The sequence below is a fragment of the Emydura macquarii genome, unplaced genomic scaffold (assembly GCF_026122565.2).
Source record: "Emydura macquarii macquarii isolate MOO-44397 ecotype Brisbane River unplaced genomic scaffold, CSIRO-AGI_Emac_v2 contig_1692, whole genome shotgun sequence".
NCBI classification, from domain to species: domain Eukaryota; kingdom Metazoa; phylum Chordata; order Testudines; family Chelidae; genus Emydura; species Emydura macquarii.
The window spans coordinates 1,640,196-1,658,450 of record NW_027131829.1 but is presented as its reverse complement, the minus strand read 5'-3'; positions in this window follow the sequence as shown (position 1 = coordinate 1,658,450).

Here is an 18,255-nt window from a genome sequence, read left to right as displayed (position 1 = left end):
GGAGAAGGATTTGGTTTGTGTTAAACGCGTTTTGCACCTTCTGGTTTGTACAGCTGGGACCTAGCAGTGGGTGGAATTAAGAGGGTCATGATGACCCTGCCAGAGAGCCAAGTTACTGGGAGAGACACTTACTGGAGTTACTGGTGCCGCTGGAGGCGCTAGACAAGCCAAGAGAGCTGCTCTGCCATGTCTGGGGTGAGTGGATTGTTTACAAGCCCCCATGTCGCTGCAGAGTAGGGGTGCAGCAGTCTTGGAAAGCGCCCAGAGCCTCAGGACCTTGCCGGATCCAGCCCTGGGCCAAGATGCCAGCAGCGGGGAAGTCCGAGGTGAACTCTAGCTCCATGCCCAAGCCCCTTCCGCCCAGCTGCATCCCATTCCATGATCCTGGTTCCCCTCCTCAGCGTGACAGGCAGCCGTCAATTGCTGCTGCTCAGGGGCGCTGGGACTCTTGCCCGTAATAAGCTGCCCACCGGGCAGCCAGGTAATGCAGAGAGCAGCATGAGTGCGCTTGCTGTGGACTCTGCCCTCCCTCCCACAGAGACAGGCAGGGAGTGGCCTAGGTGAGACACCAGGATGATGGGGTTACCATGGCAGCCCGGCCAGCCGGGAAATCCCTGGGTTGTGCCACTGACGCACAGGCACCACAGCCCCCATAGCTGGACCCCTGGCTGCCCGCTGTGCTGCTGACCTCAGGGAGCAGCAGGGCTCGCTCAGCTGCAGCCTCCTAACGCTCTAGTTGTCCATCCCTCCCTCGAGGGGATGGGAGCTGCACTGCAGTGGGCAAGGCTGGTTTGCGAAGGGAGAGGCAGCCTCTGAAAACTGGTACCAGAATTTGCTGGAATAAAGAACCAAGTTCCTGAGAGCCAGTCAGTGGGGCATGCCGGGAACCTGATTGGCGCAAACCTAGGACAAGGGGGAACATCTGTCTCCTCTCCCCTCGCTGCTTCTCGCCCAATGCCTGCGGGAGGACACACCTGCAGCTGTAATATACTGGGCGGGAGTGAGCTGGGCCTGCTCTGGGCTTTTCAATGTATTCATCAGCTTCGTGGCTGTGTGTGACGTGTTTTGGACAGGCGGCCTGTCGAGTGCCGGGCTGGGACTCCGGGAACGTGGGGTTCTAGTCCTGCTTCTGCCACTGCCTGCTGGGTGACCTTGGGCATGTCATTGTCTCTCAATGCCTCAGTTTCCCCCACCTGAAAGCTAGCAATAAGGATACTGACCTTCCCCTCAGAAAGCACTTTGGGACTGGCGGATGAAGCACTCTGTGTACGAGGGAGCAGAGGGACCCTCTTGGGGCAGGCTGCCCCCCGGCTTGCAGGACTGAACGCCCAGGGCAGAGCACAAGGGAGCTGAGCTGAGCTGAGCTTTCAGGCCCTTTGTTACCTGAGGCATCTGAGCCAGAAGCAAACCAGGCGCCCACCAGTTTGCCTGGGGGCTGAGGAGGAAGGGCTTTCCTTAGGTCTCTGTGTCACGGAGCAGCCAGCTGTCCTCTGCCGCCCTCAGAACAGGGGCAGGAGTGAGTCTTGGGCCAGCTGGTTCAAAACCAAGGAGCCTGAGCCTCCAATGGTCTCTGCCCTGGGCAGCCATTCAGAGCAGCATGGGAACAGTTTGCACGGGTGTAGGTGAGAACAGCGGGCACCTCTGCATGGCGAGTTCAGTGGGGCTGGAGCGTGGGTAGGCACGTTGGCGCTAGCTTTCATCTCCCCAGCGCGGTGACGCTCACAGGGCTGGCAGGGTGGCATGGCTTGCCAGCTCAGTGCAAGCCTGCCAGGGAGCATGGGCACGCACGGGGGGCCCGCCTGCAGTGGGGTCCGTGCCACCTGTCATCTCTGCCAGCCCTGGTGTGCCTACCCCTGCGCCAACAGCCCTTCCCTTGCAGCACAGTCGTCCCCACAGAATCAGGCCCTGGGGCAGGGGGGCCTTGTCGTCACAGGCTCTGCAGGCTCAGGTTCGCTCCACCCGCAAACCCTCAGGCCCTGGCTAATCCCGGTAACAGAGCAGGGCTCTTTGTGCCCACAACAAAGGGCAGCGCCCAGGGATGGCAGCGGATCCTCGTTGCCGGCGAGCGACGTCACCAGCTCAGGCGGCTGCTTAGAACTCAGGCTGGGGTTCCTTACGCAGCTGGAGTAGGGGCCTCACACAGGGACCGTCTCAGCTGGGCTTGGGCCGCACAAGGAGCGGAAAGAAGGTGCACAGCCCTGGCCAGCCCCCGCGCGCTCTGGGGGACGCAGCTGGCTCACGCCTAACGGAAAGGCAACATGGAGACAGCAGGGCTAGTGGTTAAAGCAACGGACTGGTCACCAGGGGCTGAGGGGCTAGTTTCAGCTGCAGGCTGACTTGCTCGGTGAGGTTGGGGGTGGCAGGAGCAATCTGAACCTCACCCCCCCCACACTTAAAGGGGCCAGCACTGCTCCCCCATCCCCACAACACACGGCGAGACCCCGAGTGGAGGGCCCAGACTCTGTCTCACCCCAGCCCTACCGTAAAACCCCACTGACCTGCTGGGCCTTTGTGCTGGGGGGCCGCTGGCTCCAGGCAGGGAAAACAGCTCCTGCGTCCTGCCTCTGCTCCGCCACTAACGAGCTACTGAGGGAGCCTGTCATTGACAACGGCTTATTTATCCCCCAGCGCCCTGGCCCAGCAACATCCCTTCCCTTTGTGCAGTTAGCAGCAACCCAGGCGGAGGAGCCACACCCATGGGAGGGAGCAGGGACTAGTGGTGAAAGCCCAGGCCTGGAAATCAGGGCAGCCAAGGCTGTTCCGCTCCTGTCGCTGATTAACGGAGTGACCTTGGGAGAGACACAGCCCCTCACCGAGCCTCAGCTTCCCCATCTATAAAACAGCGCGAAGGCTGTTCACCGGCTTGGGGCACCAATGTCTGTGCAGCACACAGAGCAGGGGCGCTATGTGGGGGGGCTCCTGCCCCCCCCCCTTCGCTTTGCACAGGAGCTCTGACCTAGCCCCAGGCAGAGCTCTCACTCAACCGCGTGTGCTGGGATGATGTGAGTTCTCTCTGCCGAGAAAGGGGGCTGCTCTCTGCTGGTGCCCCGGGGCAGGGCGTCGGGGTTTTGTTTACAGACAGGGATGGGGGGATTAAGAAAGAAAGGGCTGGTGATTAGTTAAGGATCTGGCAGTCCTGCCTTTGGTGTGGGGGTGTGGAAGAGAGAACGCGAGGGACTCAGAAGAAATACAGCCAAGCCCTCTGAGCCTCCCTCCAGAAAAGTGGGAGATGTGAGGGGAGTAGGTGAGAAGAAGGGGCCAAAACCCAGGGAAGGGACGGCAGGAGTTTAAGTCCCGCTCGCCCTATGGTACTTATGTGGCCCCATCACCGTAATATCCATACCCACATCTAGAACTCGCCCACATGAGGGCGGCAACCCAGCGAGCTCAGGCAGAGCCCAGCCAACTCCCGGCAGGCGCGCTGAGCCCTGGGGCCCGGGCAGCGCCCCAAACCGGCCCTGGCTCCGCCCGGTCCGGAGCAAGCGGGGAGCTCTGGGCAGGGCGGCCAGGCTTTGTAATGTGCCTGCCAAGCAAATAAAGAAACTCCCCTGCCCTTGTGTGGGAGGGTGAAGCCACATGAAGGGAGCAGGGTGTGGTGGCACCATTGGTAAAACACACACACACACACGCACACACACACACACACAAGGGGGGGGGATCAAAGACAGCAGAGACGCCCACAGAGTGGGGTCAGCCCCAGGGCAGGGCCTGTCAATGGCCCTGGCCACCCAGCTCCCCGCGGCTCCCTGGGAAAGCCGGGCCCAGGTGCTGGGGGAGTCACAGAAGCCGGCGAGGGCCGGGGATGGTGGAGGCGCAGCGGCTGCACGGCCGCAGAGAGCTGGGCTGGCCAGACACACACGGCCAGCTCCAGGAGACAGTTATCACCAGCGAGCCCAGCTGAGCCCAGGCCCGTGGGCCCCAGGAGCGCACAGTCTGAACAGACGAAGGGCGGGCAGGGAGGCAGACATGGGACAAGCCTGGGCTGGGTCACCCCGCTGGTCAGGAGCGGAGCTCGGCTGGGACCTCAGCTCTCCTGAGTCCCAGCCCCATGCCCTGCCCCTGGGCTGCACTGGCAACGGGTGGGTCAGCTCTCAGAGCCCCAATACACCGCCAGCTTCCCCGCTCCCAGCAAACCCGATTCCCTCAACCCTCACACTGCCCCAGCCAGCGCCGGCGCGCGTCGCCCTCAGCCTGCCGGCGGCTGGGCTGTGGGGTCACCGAGGAAGGCGGCTCAGAACTGTCCGGGTGTCCATGAAACACGTTTTCTGCACAAACGTTTCTGCTCCCTGCGCAGGATTTTGATTTTTTTTGTTGCAAACACAAATGTCAAACCCCAGAAGTTTTGGGTTTGGGGACGCGTTTGCTTGCAGGGCCTGGTGGAAGTTTGCCTCGGTTGCCACGGTCTCCTTTATGGGCCAGGGTGCCCACAGGCTTCAGATCCTCACTGCCACCCCCCCATCACGGAGGGAGGCCATGGGGCATCACGGGTAAGGCTGCCGTTTTCTCATGGGGGGCACGGAAATCATGAATTTGCCTGAAGGCCCTGAAATGTTGGCATGGCAACAAAAGCACATCTGACAGGCACAGGGGATCGCAGGGCCACGCAGGTTTAGCCCGTCTGCCCCTTCGTCTGCACCTACAGGGCAGGGGCTGCTGCGGGGTGAGTGGGGTACGGACTTCACCGTTCCCCCTCCCTGTGCCTCTGCTGTGAAATTCACTAAACACTGCCTGCTAAAATCACCACCTTGCTCATGGGAGATGTAGTCTGACCAGGCCGCTCCGCCTATAGCGGCTAACGGGAGGGTGAGGCACCCGAACTACAATTCCCATGAAGCACTGCAGCTGCATTTCACAATGATCTTTTGGGTTTCAGAGTTTTTAACCAAAAAGCCAACATTTGCGGCAGAAAATTTCAATGAAAATGATTTTTTTTTTAATTGAAATTTTTCCGTGGAAAAACCTTTCGTTCTGCAGCCGGGTGGGTCCTGCAGAGCAGTGAGGAGAGCTTGCATTAGGGCTGCAGGCTTCAGCACCCCTGCTTCCTAGCCGGGGGTGGGGGGGGGGGACTGTGAGGAAGTATTTCTGGAGGGGGCTCTCCTGCTGCCGTGCACCCCAGGGGTCCCTTCCAGCTGAGGGGCGGGGACCCACTGAGGTTGTTTATTGTGGAACAGGCTTTTTGCATGTATAAAATCTCTGTCGATGCACCCAGAGGCTGGTTCGGTGGCAGTGTGGTTAAAGCAGCGTTTCTCAACCTTTTAAGTAGCAAGTACCCCCAAACTTCTGATCATTTTAATAAGTACCCAGCATTCAATGTTCCACTCTGAGAAATACAATCTTTTCCCCTTTACCGCTGGGCGACTGCATTTCTCGTAAAGCAGGAGAGTTCTGAGTTCTACAGTGCTGTGTGGCTGTGGCAGATCACAAAACCTCCTGCTATTTCTCCCCTCCTTCCTCCTCCCCTTCCTCCAGAGAGGAGCAAAGCTCAACGCCAGCCAGTCACTATGGCCTGATGGCAGCGTCACATGGTGTTCTAACACAGACGGGGACTTGTGAGGTCTGAGCAGACACTAGTGGCCCACCAGAGTGGATGGCAGTGCTCCCCATGGCTGTCCCTAGCGGGGTGCGGGCCTAGGGCAAATCACACTGTGTGGGACCCTCCTAAGATTTTTATATTGGTAAAATCTGGGGCTGTCAGCTAGAGCAGCACAATTGACAAGTAAACCTGCGGGTAGAGCCCGGCTCCAGGACCAGGCAAGCGCTGGGCTCTCCGCGTGGCTTTCTGGGCACCGGGCTTTGAGCCGGGGAGGGGAGCTGCCACCTGGGCAAGTTGCAGGCGGCTGCCGCCTGGCTGCCAGCCCGGGAGGTGGGCGACAGCCACCCGCTCTGAGCTGGGGCGGAGGAGGCTTCTGCGCAGCCTGGGACACCGGGATGTGGGCAGGTGGCAGGCAGCTGCTGCCCATCTTCAAGCCAGGGCGTGGGAGGCTGTCTCTCGGCTCAGAGCCGGGGCACGGGTGGCAGCCACCCAGCTGTGAGCTCAGCTCGCAAGGCACAAGAGGCTGCCACCGGGCTCCCACCTGGGAGCTGGGACCGGGCGGGATGTGGGCAGCTGCCGCCCGGCTTCCCAAAAAGCCAGCGGCTGCCACCCAGCTTCCCAGGACCGAGGCAGCTGCCGTCTACCTCCCAGCTAGGAGGAGGGACCGGGAAGGAAGCCAGTGGCTGCCGTCCACCTACCCCAGAAGCCGGCAGCTGCCGCCTGCCTCCCTTCACTGGGTTTTTGCCATGTACCCCCTGCCTGTGTCTCGCGTCCCCCCAAGGGTATGCGTACCACAGGTTGAGAAACTATGGGTGAGAGGATAAACAAGGTCACACTTTCTATCACAGTTCCAGCTATAAAGAGTTAATAAATGAGTCACAGATGTTTGAGTCAATTGCTATCGAATCCCACTGCCCTGTAGGGTGTTTAGAACAGGGGCTTATCGCCATCCGTAACACCCCTTCCAGCAGCTTGCATGGGGGAGGGCAGCCTGCTTGGCCAGCCAGCCAGGAATTGAACCAGGGACCTTACCAGATGAACTGCTGCAGCATGGGTTAAAGCTCCCTGATTCAGACTGCCCCAGTGGGTCACACCTCCACCAGTTGCTACCCCCTGTGCCCCACGTTCTGCAATGGGTCTAGAACAGCGCTGGGTCAGTTCTTACCCCTTGACACACTGATTATAAATGGACCCGTACGACAAAGTGTGACCATAAATAAATATGTATTCACCTGGAACCCCGGGGCCAGAGCCCACGAGCTGAGCACCCCAACTGCACCGCTGCGTGCTTGCCACGCCCAGACTAGCTCTGGACTGAAGGAAGAAGGGTTCATTAACTCTCATTGTTTCACCCCTGCCCTCTCCCGTCTGTGTTTACTTTGTTCTCGCTGGCTCTCACCGCTCACCATAAGCTAAGCCTGCGAGCTCTTTGGGGCAGGGACTATCTCGTTTATTACATGTGCGTACAGGGCCTAGCACCACGAGGCCCTGCGCCCTCCTTGGGGCTGTCAGGCACCCCTGCAAACCAAACAATAAGGCTCAAGGTCACATACACACAGAGCCTGACTCACCTCTCCCTTTGCTCTGGCATAAGTCCGGATTAACTCGCCCGGAGTCGGTGTAAACCGGCGAGAGAAGGGCGCCGATGTGAGCTCACCATGCGTGTGAGTGCTGCCTGGCCGCTCCCTGCTCGCTCAGAGCGGTGGCAGGAGAATGACACTCCTATTCCCCCGGAGCAGCTGCCAGGCTGACCTGCCTTGCTGAGTTGGGCACTGACACACGCAGACCGAAGCCAGGCACCTTGGGGCTGGCTCCTGGAGTGTGGAGCACCTGCAGTTCCCACTGCAGCCACCGGGGGTCGCACTGCCCAGGCTGGGAAGGAGCGTTCCCAGACCCCGGCTGGAGCTGGCGGCAATGGGTGGGTGCCTGGCTGGCTGCTCACGGGCAGGTCTCCTGGCTCTCGTGCAAGTGCAGTAGCCCAAAAGGCCGGCAGCGGGGCAGCAGTGGCCATTGCAGTCAGCACGACAGCCCTGCCGCCCCAGGCTTTGCGTGGAGAGGCTGTGTGCCTTCCGGAGGGTCCCACCGCGCGGCCTGGGCTCCGAGGTCCCTGGCACCTGCCCGGCTCCAGGGACTGAGCGTCAGTGCGCCTGGAGGGGCCCTGGATTACTCTGCTCCTCAAAACCGCAGGGGAGATCTCCGGGGTGACGTGCTTCATGGCCTCTTGGAACAGAGCCACGGCACTGAGTCCGCTGGAGTCTTCAGGGACCACACGGCACCAGGAGCGGGGTCTCGGCGCCACCAGCACAGCCCAGCCCAGCCCAGCACAGCCTGCAGGGCCAGGTGCAGCCCTGACACTGACAGTGCCAGCCCCACCTACAGCCCATCGTGCCCTGGGGTGTCCTGGCCTCCCCACTCCAAGCCAGCCAAGCCAACGACTCCTTAGCTTGGTCACCGCCCGGGGCGGTTTGACTGTTCCTGTTCCCTGGCCTCTCCAAGTGCTGGCGCAGGTGAGGAGGGCGAGCGCACCCGGGGGAGGGTGCAGACGGGCAGGGAGCAGGCACATCTGTCAGGAGAGGATGCGGTGACAGCTGCATAACCCCAAGGAGATCCGCTTCGAGCGAACCTCCCCATGTGACAGCCTCGCACCCCAAAACGTCGCCACAGCTACAGGGTGGGAGACTGTACCCAGCTAGGCACCACCCCGGACCATCTGTGTCCCCAGGGAGCTGGGCCCCGGCCCCGGCTGGCCCGGCCCCGGGAAGAGTGCTCAGTGTCTGGGTTACCGGCCTCCCACCAGCTGGGGCAAGGGCGCAACTGAGGAGCCCAAATGCCTCTCCAGAGTGCAGGCCGTTCACTGTACCGTGCTCTCAGCCCCGCGGCTCAGCTCCCCCGGCATCGATACATCCCCCATGGAGAAGCCTCTGCCCCCCATCTCCAGGTGACAGCTGGGAACGGGGAGGGGGATCAGCCCCGCCACGCCCCATGCACACACACAGCCCAGGCAGCTCCGTCCCAGCTGGGTGGCGGGTAAGTCGATGCAGTTCGGGGCCCGGGTTGGCCCGTGCGAAGTGCTCTGCACTGTACCCTGGGATAGAAGCGGGCGCTGCCCCCCCCCCACTGGATGGAAATGCTATGGGGCAAAAATGGACAAGGCCGGGCCATGCTCGCTGCAAAACTGCAGCCTCCTCGGGGTCCTCACTGCACCCTGCAGCAGGACGAGATGAGGCCCAGGGACGTTTGGAAGGAATCTCAGGGAAGCGACTCCTGGCGCTGAGCTCTGCCAGGCCCCACGAGGGTGACAGCCCCATGCCAGGACTGGGAGTGATCGAGCAAGGCCCTGGGGAACGTTGTAGAGAGGGAGGGACCGGGGCGTGGAAGGAGCCGGACCCTTGGGCTCCTTCACCAGGCACCAAGGGACTGGAGAGAGCCTGACGCCCTGCACACTGCTCAGCGGAGCAGGCCCAGCACGCAGGGTGGTGTTACCTGACCCTCGCCGGCGTGCGGGGGGTGCCAGGGAATTCTTATCCCATCCCTGCCCCCGGGCAGCAGGGATCCCAGCCTGCAGAGGCAGTGCCCAGATCCCCAGCAGGGTTCACCATCTCGCTCTAGCAGCAAGACTCCCAAGGGGCCTGGGGGAAGCCCCGTCATCACAGGCCCAGTAGGCAGAGGTGGGAAAGTGCATCTCCCTGCCCGTGCCGGGCTATCCCCCCGGCTGTATGGCCTGGCATTGGCCCAGCCTGGTGAGGGGCCCTCACTCTGCCATGGGAGAGCCAGGGCTGGAGGCCGCCCCGCCGCAAAGTCTTGTGCGGAGAAGCGGTGGGTGGGATGAGTGGCTCAGGAGGCCCGTTCGAGCACCTGACCCCAGGACAACGCCGCCCTCCCTTGGGAACCGGGCTGGCCCAGGGGTCTGCTTTAAAAGCTGCTTGTTGCAATAACGGGCTAATCGACCCACGTCCGCGTTAAATCCCCCGCAGGAGCAGAGCCCGGCACAGAACGCAGGGGTTGCTCTTTGGCCATCTGCCACAGCCTGCTTGGCACGACTGCCCCTTGCCCCATGCACCCGGGCAGTCACGTGCTGGGGAAGCTGGACTCTGCCCTGCAGTCTGGGCTTGTCAGGGGGCTAAAACCCAAGCAAGCTAGGGGCAAAGTCCAGGTATTCAGGTACATTAACAGAAGAAGAAAACCCTACTCCGCAGCTTGAGCCGAGGGCCCTGCCCAGGGTAAAACGTGTCTGCTGCCCCCGTCACTCAGCACAAGGGCTCAGGGCTTCCCTCTTCGGTGTCATGCTCTGCAACCTGAATTCCAGGAACAAGATGCATCTTTGCCTCAATGCAAAGCCTGGAACGGACACGTCGCATTTCACTTGTGCTCCACGAGCTGCCATCTAGTTAGCACAGGGTGGCGTTTGTGCCTCCCCCCCCAGCAGTTAGTGTGTGACACACACAGCAGGGGCTGCACCACAAACACACAAGAGCAAACGTGACAGCAGCTATCCTGGCCAACACACGGGGGATTTTCCCAGGAACCCCCCGAGCTACAAACCACAAGCTAACGCTCCCTAGCGAGGACTGTACCAGACCCACATCTTCTGTGGGTCGGGCAGAGAGGGGACCTGTGGGGCCCACCAGTGGGTTACGCAAAGACTGACATGTAAGTAGAACCACGAGGCGTGTCTGTAATATGGAGAACCAAGGCTCATTAACCACCCAGAAGAAGCTGGTGGCGGGACAGTGTGATGTGGCAGAGCTGGGCTCCAGGACTTGCCTCCCATCAGGAAGCTGGAGTCTTCTCCCGCCGCTGGAAGGTGAGTGTCGCTATTCAGAACTGGATTCATTTGGCAGCAGACACCGTCAACTGGCCGTCAGCTCGCAGGGCTGCCAGCCCAAGCGAACTCCCTGAGGTCTCATTTGTAAGGCAGTTTTCCTCCGCAGCTTCATTGCCTTGAGTTGCTCCAATTGCTCCCACCGGGCCAGCAGCAAGGCCGGGCCAACCCCAGGCCGCCTGCGCTGTACACAACACTCCCCCACTGGAGCACAAGACAGAACTCCCCAGCTGGCAAGTGCAGTAGGTTTCTGTCCTCTCAGACCAGCTCCTAGGGGAGAACAAAGCCCCGCAGTCAGCATGTGCGCGGATCAGCTGGGGTGGGCCAAAGAACACTTGGGTGCTCAGGAAGTGTTATTTAATGGATGGGGCTCTTTCCTTTGAACTCCACCGGCACTGTCAACCAGTGTGACACCACGCTCCCCCGTCGGTCCCGGCTATTAAAGATCCCGTGGCACTTTCCACTCCATTCTGCCTCCCTAAATTCCCTTTGCAGCTTCAGATGTGCACATGACTCTTCTCAGCTTCCTGCCTTCCACTCTTTCGTGGGTTGGCGGTGTGCTCTTACGCCGCTGCCATGCTCCACCCCAGAGGGGGCTGCATTTCAGTGCCTGGTAAGCCATTCCTGTGCAGCACTGTTGTGTGGCTGTTAAACATTTGTTGCATCTCACCTGAGAGGTGGCTGCATTTCAGGACAGGTGAAGCAAAATGCAAAGAAGAAAAGGTGCTGTATAAATGTTGGGTATCAAATATCAGTTCCCTGAAAATATCCCAGCTCCGTTCTCCACTTTCCTTTTTCCCGGAAAGACAAGTAGGCTTGAAGCTGTTACGGTCTGTCGCAATGCTGGGCAGGGAGACGGGGAACCGGGAGCTACTGAGATCAGAGCCAATTTCAAGTCCAGGGGCCCGCCACGGCCCTGCTCTCAGGAGTAATACGGATGCGCACGTGTGATGGATCAAAATGGCCACCAGATGTCACTGTTGTCCCGAAGCGAAAACTGACCTCAAACCGAATTAAACGGAGGCCGCTGTACTGGGGAATTTTGATCCGCCGGTTGCAGAGGGTCCTGTGGAAATGCAAAGAAACCCTGCCCCCGACACGTCATCTCGCTACCCCATGTCAGTAAAACTCTGCATTTCTGTAGACCTTGCATCTGAGGGCTTCAAGGTGGTCTACACGTGTATTTACACTTCCCAGCCACACTGTAAAAGTGCTATTACCCCTCGTTTTACAGATGGGGAAACTGAGGCACAAACAGGGGCCATGACCTGCCACAGTTACACCACAAGTCAAGGCAGGGCTGGGAAAAGGACCCAGGAGCCCTGACTCCACAACAGGAACTACTGCACCCCGCACCTCTCTGACAGACAAGAGAACCCAGGACTCCGGGCTTCCATTTCCCTGCTCTGGACACTTGCCTCCTCGCACATCTGAAGTTGGGGAACGGAGCCCAGGAGTCCTGATGCCCAGCCGCTGCTCTAACCACTGGCCCGCTCTGCCTGTAAGTTACAACTTGGGTAGAATTTTTCCCAGCCATTGTTTCTATGGATTCTAGGCCTCCTGCTGGCAGCAGACCCCCTTGGTGGCCACCCTCCTTTTAAACCTTTCCCAGGAGGACAAAGCTATGCCATCACTATGGCGAGCTTATGACACTGTGATTGCCTGGGCCAGGCAGAGAATCTCAGCCAGGGATTCCTGCATCAAGACAGAACTTCTAGATGGCCTGGAGTGTACGTTTTAGGAAAAGATCCAAGCCTGATTTGAAAACCCCAAGCGATGGAGAATCTGCCACACCTCCAGGTATGTTTTCCCCGTGGCCAATTACCCTCACTTCAAAACTGTGCTTTATTTCTAGTCTTAATTTGTCTGGCTTCAGCTTCCAGCCACAGGGTCTCATTTTGCCACTGTCTGCTACGTAAAAGTCCCCTCTGCGAGCAGAAATCCTCCCTCCTGTTGGCACTCAGACAGCTGATCTGGGGCACACTGATCCATGAAGGGGAGAGATGGGGTCCAAACTGGCTCAACTGAATGAGGGCTTTGGGGACAGAGGGGCAGAAGTAGGAAGAGAGGAAATGGCCCCAAGGGAAGACTCATGCCTGGTCTAAAAGTTAGCTTGACCTAGCTTCAGCTGGGGGGGGATGCACCCGAGTGCCGTAGTTAAGCCAGCCTAACTCCCAGCATGGATGCGGTTAAGCCAGTGGAAGAATTCTTCTGCCAACCTCCCTCGCTCCTGTAGCGTGGGGAGGTGCATTCCTATTATCACTGAGGCGGCAGAGCTGTAACCTTGCTCCTGCAGCGTGGGCAGGGCCAGAGCCTCCTGGAGCAGAGAGAGGCCCAGCCCTGTGTCGTTAGAGTACCGTCCTGTGTCCTGTAGGGTGGGGTTACCCTCCGTTTTCTCCTCATCACTCACTCAAAGACTAAAACCTTGGAGGGAAAACCAGACAAAAAGCTCTTCTTCTCACTGGGGGGCAGGAGGGGAAATAGAGAGGGACCAGTCGACCTTCAACTCTGGGAGGGAAACGGGTGACCCAAAGTCCCCCCTTCAGGATGCAGAAGAGGGATGGAGCCCCGCCCCCAGAACACCACTGGCTGGAAGGACTTTTGCTCTCAAGGATTTGCTTTGGAGGGAATTTTATTTTGAAAGACTTTTGTGGCCAGCGGCGGTGGAGCTGGACCAGAGAAATACACAGGGCCTGCTGGGGAGGGGGAGGGGGGGGGAGGACAAGTGGCTCAGGGCGGCTAGTCCACCATCACCAGCTCATCCCTTCGACCTCTCTCGGGCTAATTAAATAGCTTGAACTTCGTTAGTTTCTCTGTGAGGCAGGTTTTCCACACCCTGAATCGTCTCGTCTTTGGAGTCTTTCCATGTGGACATCCACTTTGAAGTGTGAGCACCAGAACGGATCACAGGATCCAGGAATGATCTCGCCTACGTTGCATGTAGAAGTAATAGCTACCCACTCCTTTGTTAGCCACGTCGCACCAGGAGCTCCCGTTCAGCTGGTTTCCCTATGCCTCGACATCCTTTTTTGAGTCATTATTTTCCAAAATAGAGTCCCCATCCCACACGGTGCCTACATTCTTTGTCTCTAGCTGGATGTTTATAACTGGAGCGGGTTCAGAGAAGAGCCAGGAGAATGATTAGAGGATTAGAAACCCTGCCTTGTAGCAATAGTCTTGAGGAGCTCCATCCATTTATCTTAACCAAGAGAAAAGTAAGGGATGACGTGATCACAGACAAAGCTATAACACCATCCAATGGCTGGAAGTTGACAAATTCAGACTGGAAATAGACATCATTTTTTTAACATGGAGGATAATTAACCTTTGGAGCAACTTACCAAGGGCCATGATGGCGATTTTTGAATCAAGATTGGATGTTTTTCTAAGCTCTGCTCTAGAGATGATTTTGGTGAAGTTCTGTGGCCTGCGTTCCGAAGAAAGTCAGACTAGATGACCACAACGGCTCCTTCTGGCCTTGGAATCATAGAATCATAGAATATTAGAGTTGGAAGGGACCTCAGGAGGTCATCTAGTCCAACCCCCTGCTCAAAGCAGGACTAACCTCAGCTATATCATCCCAACCAGGGCTGTGTCAAGCCTCAGCTTAAAAACCTCTAAGGATGGAGATTCCACCACCTCCCTAGGTAACCCATTCCAGTGCTTCACCACCCTCCTAGTAAAAAACTTTTTCCTAATGTCCAACCTAGACCTCCCGCCCTGCAACTTGAGACCTTTGCTCCTTGTTCTGTCATCTGCCACCACCGAGAACAGCCTAGCCCCATCCTCCCTGGAACCCCCTTTCAGGTAGTTAAAGGCCGCTATCAAATCCCCCCTCACTCTTTTCTTTTGCAGACTAAACAAGCCCAGTTCCCTCAGCCTCTCCTCATAAGTCCTGTGCTCCAGCCCCCTCATCATTTTTGTTGCCCTCCGCTGCACTCTCTCTAACTTGTCCACATCCTTTTTGTAGTGGGGGGCCCAAAACTGGACACAATATTCTAAATGCGGCCTCACCAATGCCAAATAGAGGGGATAATCACTTCCCGTGACCTGCTGGCAATGCCCCTCCTAATGCAGCCCAATATGCTATTAGCCTTCTTGACAACCAGGGCACACTGCTGACTCATATCCAGCTTCTTATCCACTGTAACCCCAGGTCCTTTTCTGCAGAACTGCTGCCTAGCCCGTCGGTCCCCAGTCTATAGCTGTGCATGGGATTCTTCCTTCCTAAGTGGAGGACTCTGCACTTGTCCTTGTTGAACCTCATTAGATTTCTTTTGGCCCAATCCTCCAGTTTGTTTAGGTCACTCTGTATCCTATCCTTACCTTCCAGGGTATCTACCACTTCCCCCTGCTTAGTGTCATCCGCAAACTTGCTGAGGGTACAATCTACCCCATCCTCCAGATCATTAATAAAGATGTTGAACAAAACCGGCCCCAGGACCGACCCCTGGGGAACTCCGCTTGTGACCGGTTGCCAGCTAGACATGGAGCCATTGATCACTACTCGTTGAGCCCTATGCTCTAGCCAGTTCTCTATCCATTTTATAGTCCAATCTAAGAATGACCTTCTAGTTAGTTGGATTAAAACACGTGTTGTTCAGGTGTCCCAGTTTACCATGTGATTCTGATCACTTTACATAACTGACCTGTCTCTATCTTTATTTACCACTCCACCTATCTTTGTTTCCTTTGCAAATTTTACCAGCAATTATTTTATATTTTCTTCCCAATCCTAGAGAAAGATACTTAATAGTGTTGGACCAAGAACACATCCCTGTGGGACCCACTAGGAACCACATTTATGGGATGACGATTCCCCATTTACAAATTACTTTTCAAGATCTATCAGTTAGCCAGCTTTTCATCCAGCTAATATGGGCTATATTAATTCTGTATAGTGCTCATTTTGAAATCAGAATATCTTGGGGACTAAAGCCTGACAGAATATGTGTATGATGTCAACCTTGTAATCTCATCAGAAAAGCTCTGTCAAGTTTGTTTGACATACCTATTTTCCATTATACCATGTTGACTGGAATTAATTATGCTGCCATCCTTTAATTCTTTACTGATTGCATTCAGTATCAAGCTTTCCATTATTTTACCTGGGATCAATGTCAAGCTAACTGGTCTACAGTTACCACTTGCTCTAAACATTGGCACAATATTAGCTTTCCCACCCAGATCTCTAGAACTTTAACAAATCTAGAAATGCTGGGAAACAGCAACATTAACAGCTTAGTGAATTCCTTGGCCATTTCTTCTAAAACTCTTGGATGCAAGTTTTATCTGGTCCTACAGATTTAAAATGTTTAACTTTAGTAGTTGCTCTTTAACATCCTGCCTAGTTATTGTGGGAATGGGAAGTATTTCATTATCACTGTAACATGTAAATACACCATCCAGCTTCTTTCCAAGCACCCATCAGCAATATTCATTCAACACTTTTGCCTTTTATTCATCATTGAGAACTGAAAGATCCCATATTGGACCTATACCATTGGTACAATTTCTTTTGTTCTTGGTATATTAAAATATTCCTTCTTATTATTTTTAATCCTACTGGTCATAGAGTTTTCACTGATACCTTTAGCTTCCCTTTTCAACTATCTGCATTATTAATTATAAATGTATTAATTTATAGTCATTGTGGTCAGCTTCTTCCTTTTTTATTTGTTATATATTTTATATTTTATTTTATTAGTTTACTTTATTTTATGTTGCTGCTTTCACTTTTGTTGTTAACCAAGATGGTGTTTTAACCAATTACATTTTCTTATGTAATTGTGTTTTGAGCATATAGTAAAGTTTTCTTACACAATTCCCAATTGTCATTCCCTGGTTTTGTTTAAATTTTTCCTTTCAATCAACATTGCTCATAATTGTTTTCAGCTTTGGGAAACTGGCCCTTGTAAAGAGGCAAGTGGGATATTACTGGTTAGGGCTATATTTTATTTGCACATTAGAAATAGAATTAGATTATGATCACTTGTACCAAACTGCCACGAATTTTTAGCTCAATGTCAATTCATCTTCATTAGTCAGGAGCTCGAACGTAGAGTTGTTCTAAGTAGGATATACCTGTTTGTGTTTGAAAATTACCATCTATATGGAACCCTTCTGTCAGGTAGAGTCAGCAGCAACAAGGGCCAGTTTCAATATGGAGGGGTTCCTTTGAACAGCACAAAACAGACCCTGCTTGAGCCCCTCCACGGCAATCTGGGAAAATTTAACACCACCGTGAGCACCTCTGAGAGGCAAAACTTCCCTTCTCACAAGCACTGCGTTTATGTTCAACAAAAGAGAACTTTTATTAAAAGGGAAAGGGAACCCAGCATCAGTTTGGGAAAACACCACAGCCACATTCAAAAGCAGGCAATCGTACGCAAAAACCCAGCCCCACACTGCATTGGGCAGCATCCTTTGCCTCAGCTTCCAACCTTGTGGTGGGAAAGTCTGACGAAGGAATGTCCCTTGAACATCTCACTTCCCCTTCCCTCAGCTGCACCCACTCACAGTTGGCTGGCCTTGGTTAGGGAAGACGCAGAGGCATGTAGGCAGGGTTCACCTCCCACCCCAGAAACGTCAGGGGGGGTCTTGAACAATGTCGCTGTGCGCCTCCGCAACTGGCTGTTTGCTGCTGCTGCTGACGCTGCTTTTCTCTGCTGCTGCTGCTAGATCCTCCCTGCCACTTCTGCAATGCCATGTGCTGAGATTCCATCACTGAATTAACCCAGCTCTTTAGTGATTTTAGCGCTTAGTGATTTCACTGGGGAGCAGGGAACCTCACTGCCAGTACAGCCTCTGTGTTCTCTTTCCTTCCACCACCACTCCTGCCACCAAGTTTAAAGCGTAGCCCCTAGACTGATCAGTGATTCTGCTCTAGTGATCACTGCATAGAAACAATGAGTCCCAATTAAGTCTAATTAGCTCTGTCTTTAAACGTGAAGAGGTCAAATAGACTATTTGAGCAGAGCCACCACTCTCTCCGCTGAAAACATCCCTCTTCTCTTTCACTGGGATTTGCCACTCCTATCCCCTGCTTAGCGAGTGAGGTTCAGTTTAGGGTGACCCCCTCACTCAGGGCAGGTGAGGCACAGTTCTGCTGCCCTTCACTCATGCGGTCAGGATAACAATACTCCATCACCCGTGCTCAATCCTAGAGTGACTCGTGACCCAACACCAGCCAAAAGTGAGTCTGGCAAAGCAGCTCCATCACACTGTGCACCTAGGCAGAGTGGGCGTGTCTTTGCAAACACGGTCTGCTCCCGAAGTCTTGCCCCGCAGCTCATCACTAGGTGTCTGGGCAGAGCCCATTCAGACCCCACATATAATGTTAGACACTCCAAGGTGGTTTAATTAGTGGCAGCATGAGACCTCTGCCGTGTGTGCCCCGGACTGAAATCCCCCGTGACCTTCTCCCCATCGATAGATGTTTAAAGAGCTGATCATCCTGTTCGCTCGTCCAATTTGGTGTCTGTTACAGAGTCACACCCCCTCTTGTGATTTGACAGTCAGAAACGTGACCCACGTCATGGCAGGAGCTACTGTCACACACAGTCACACAGACCTAGGTCCATAAAGGGCCTTAGCCATTGTGACAGGGAGTGTTGCAATGTCTAACTTTTAGGTGCCTAGAAAACCAACAGTAACTTATTAACAGTAACTTATTTCATTGAGGCTTCTCCTTCTGCCCCTGCACTGATTGCGGCCTGGCGAAGCGTCTGTCAGTCAGCTACTCACTGCACCCGAGCGGTTCTTCTCCCTAACTCCTATACCCCACAGCTCCCAGACATCCGCCAAGCACCCCCACTTCTCTTGTGGGGATGAAGCTCTGGGCTGGGCCCCAAGGCATAGACCCGTCGAAATGTCGGGCTGGAAGGGACCTTGCGAGATC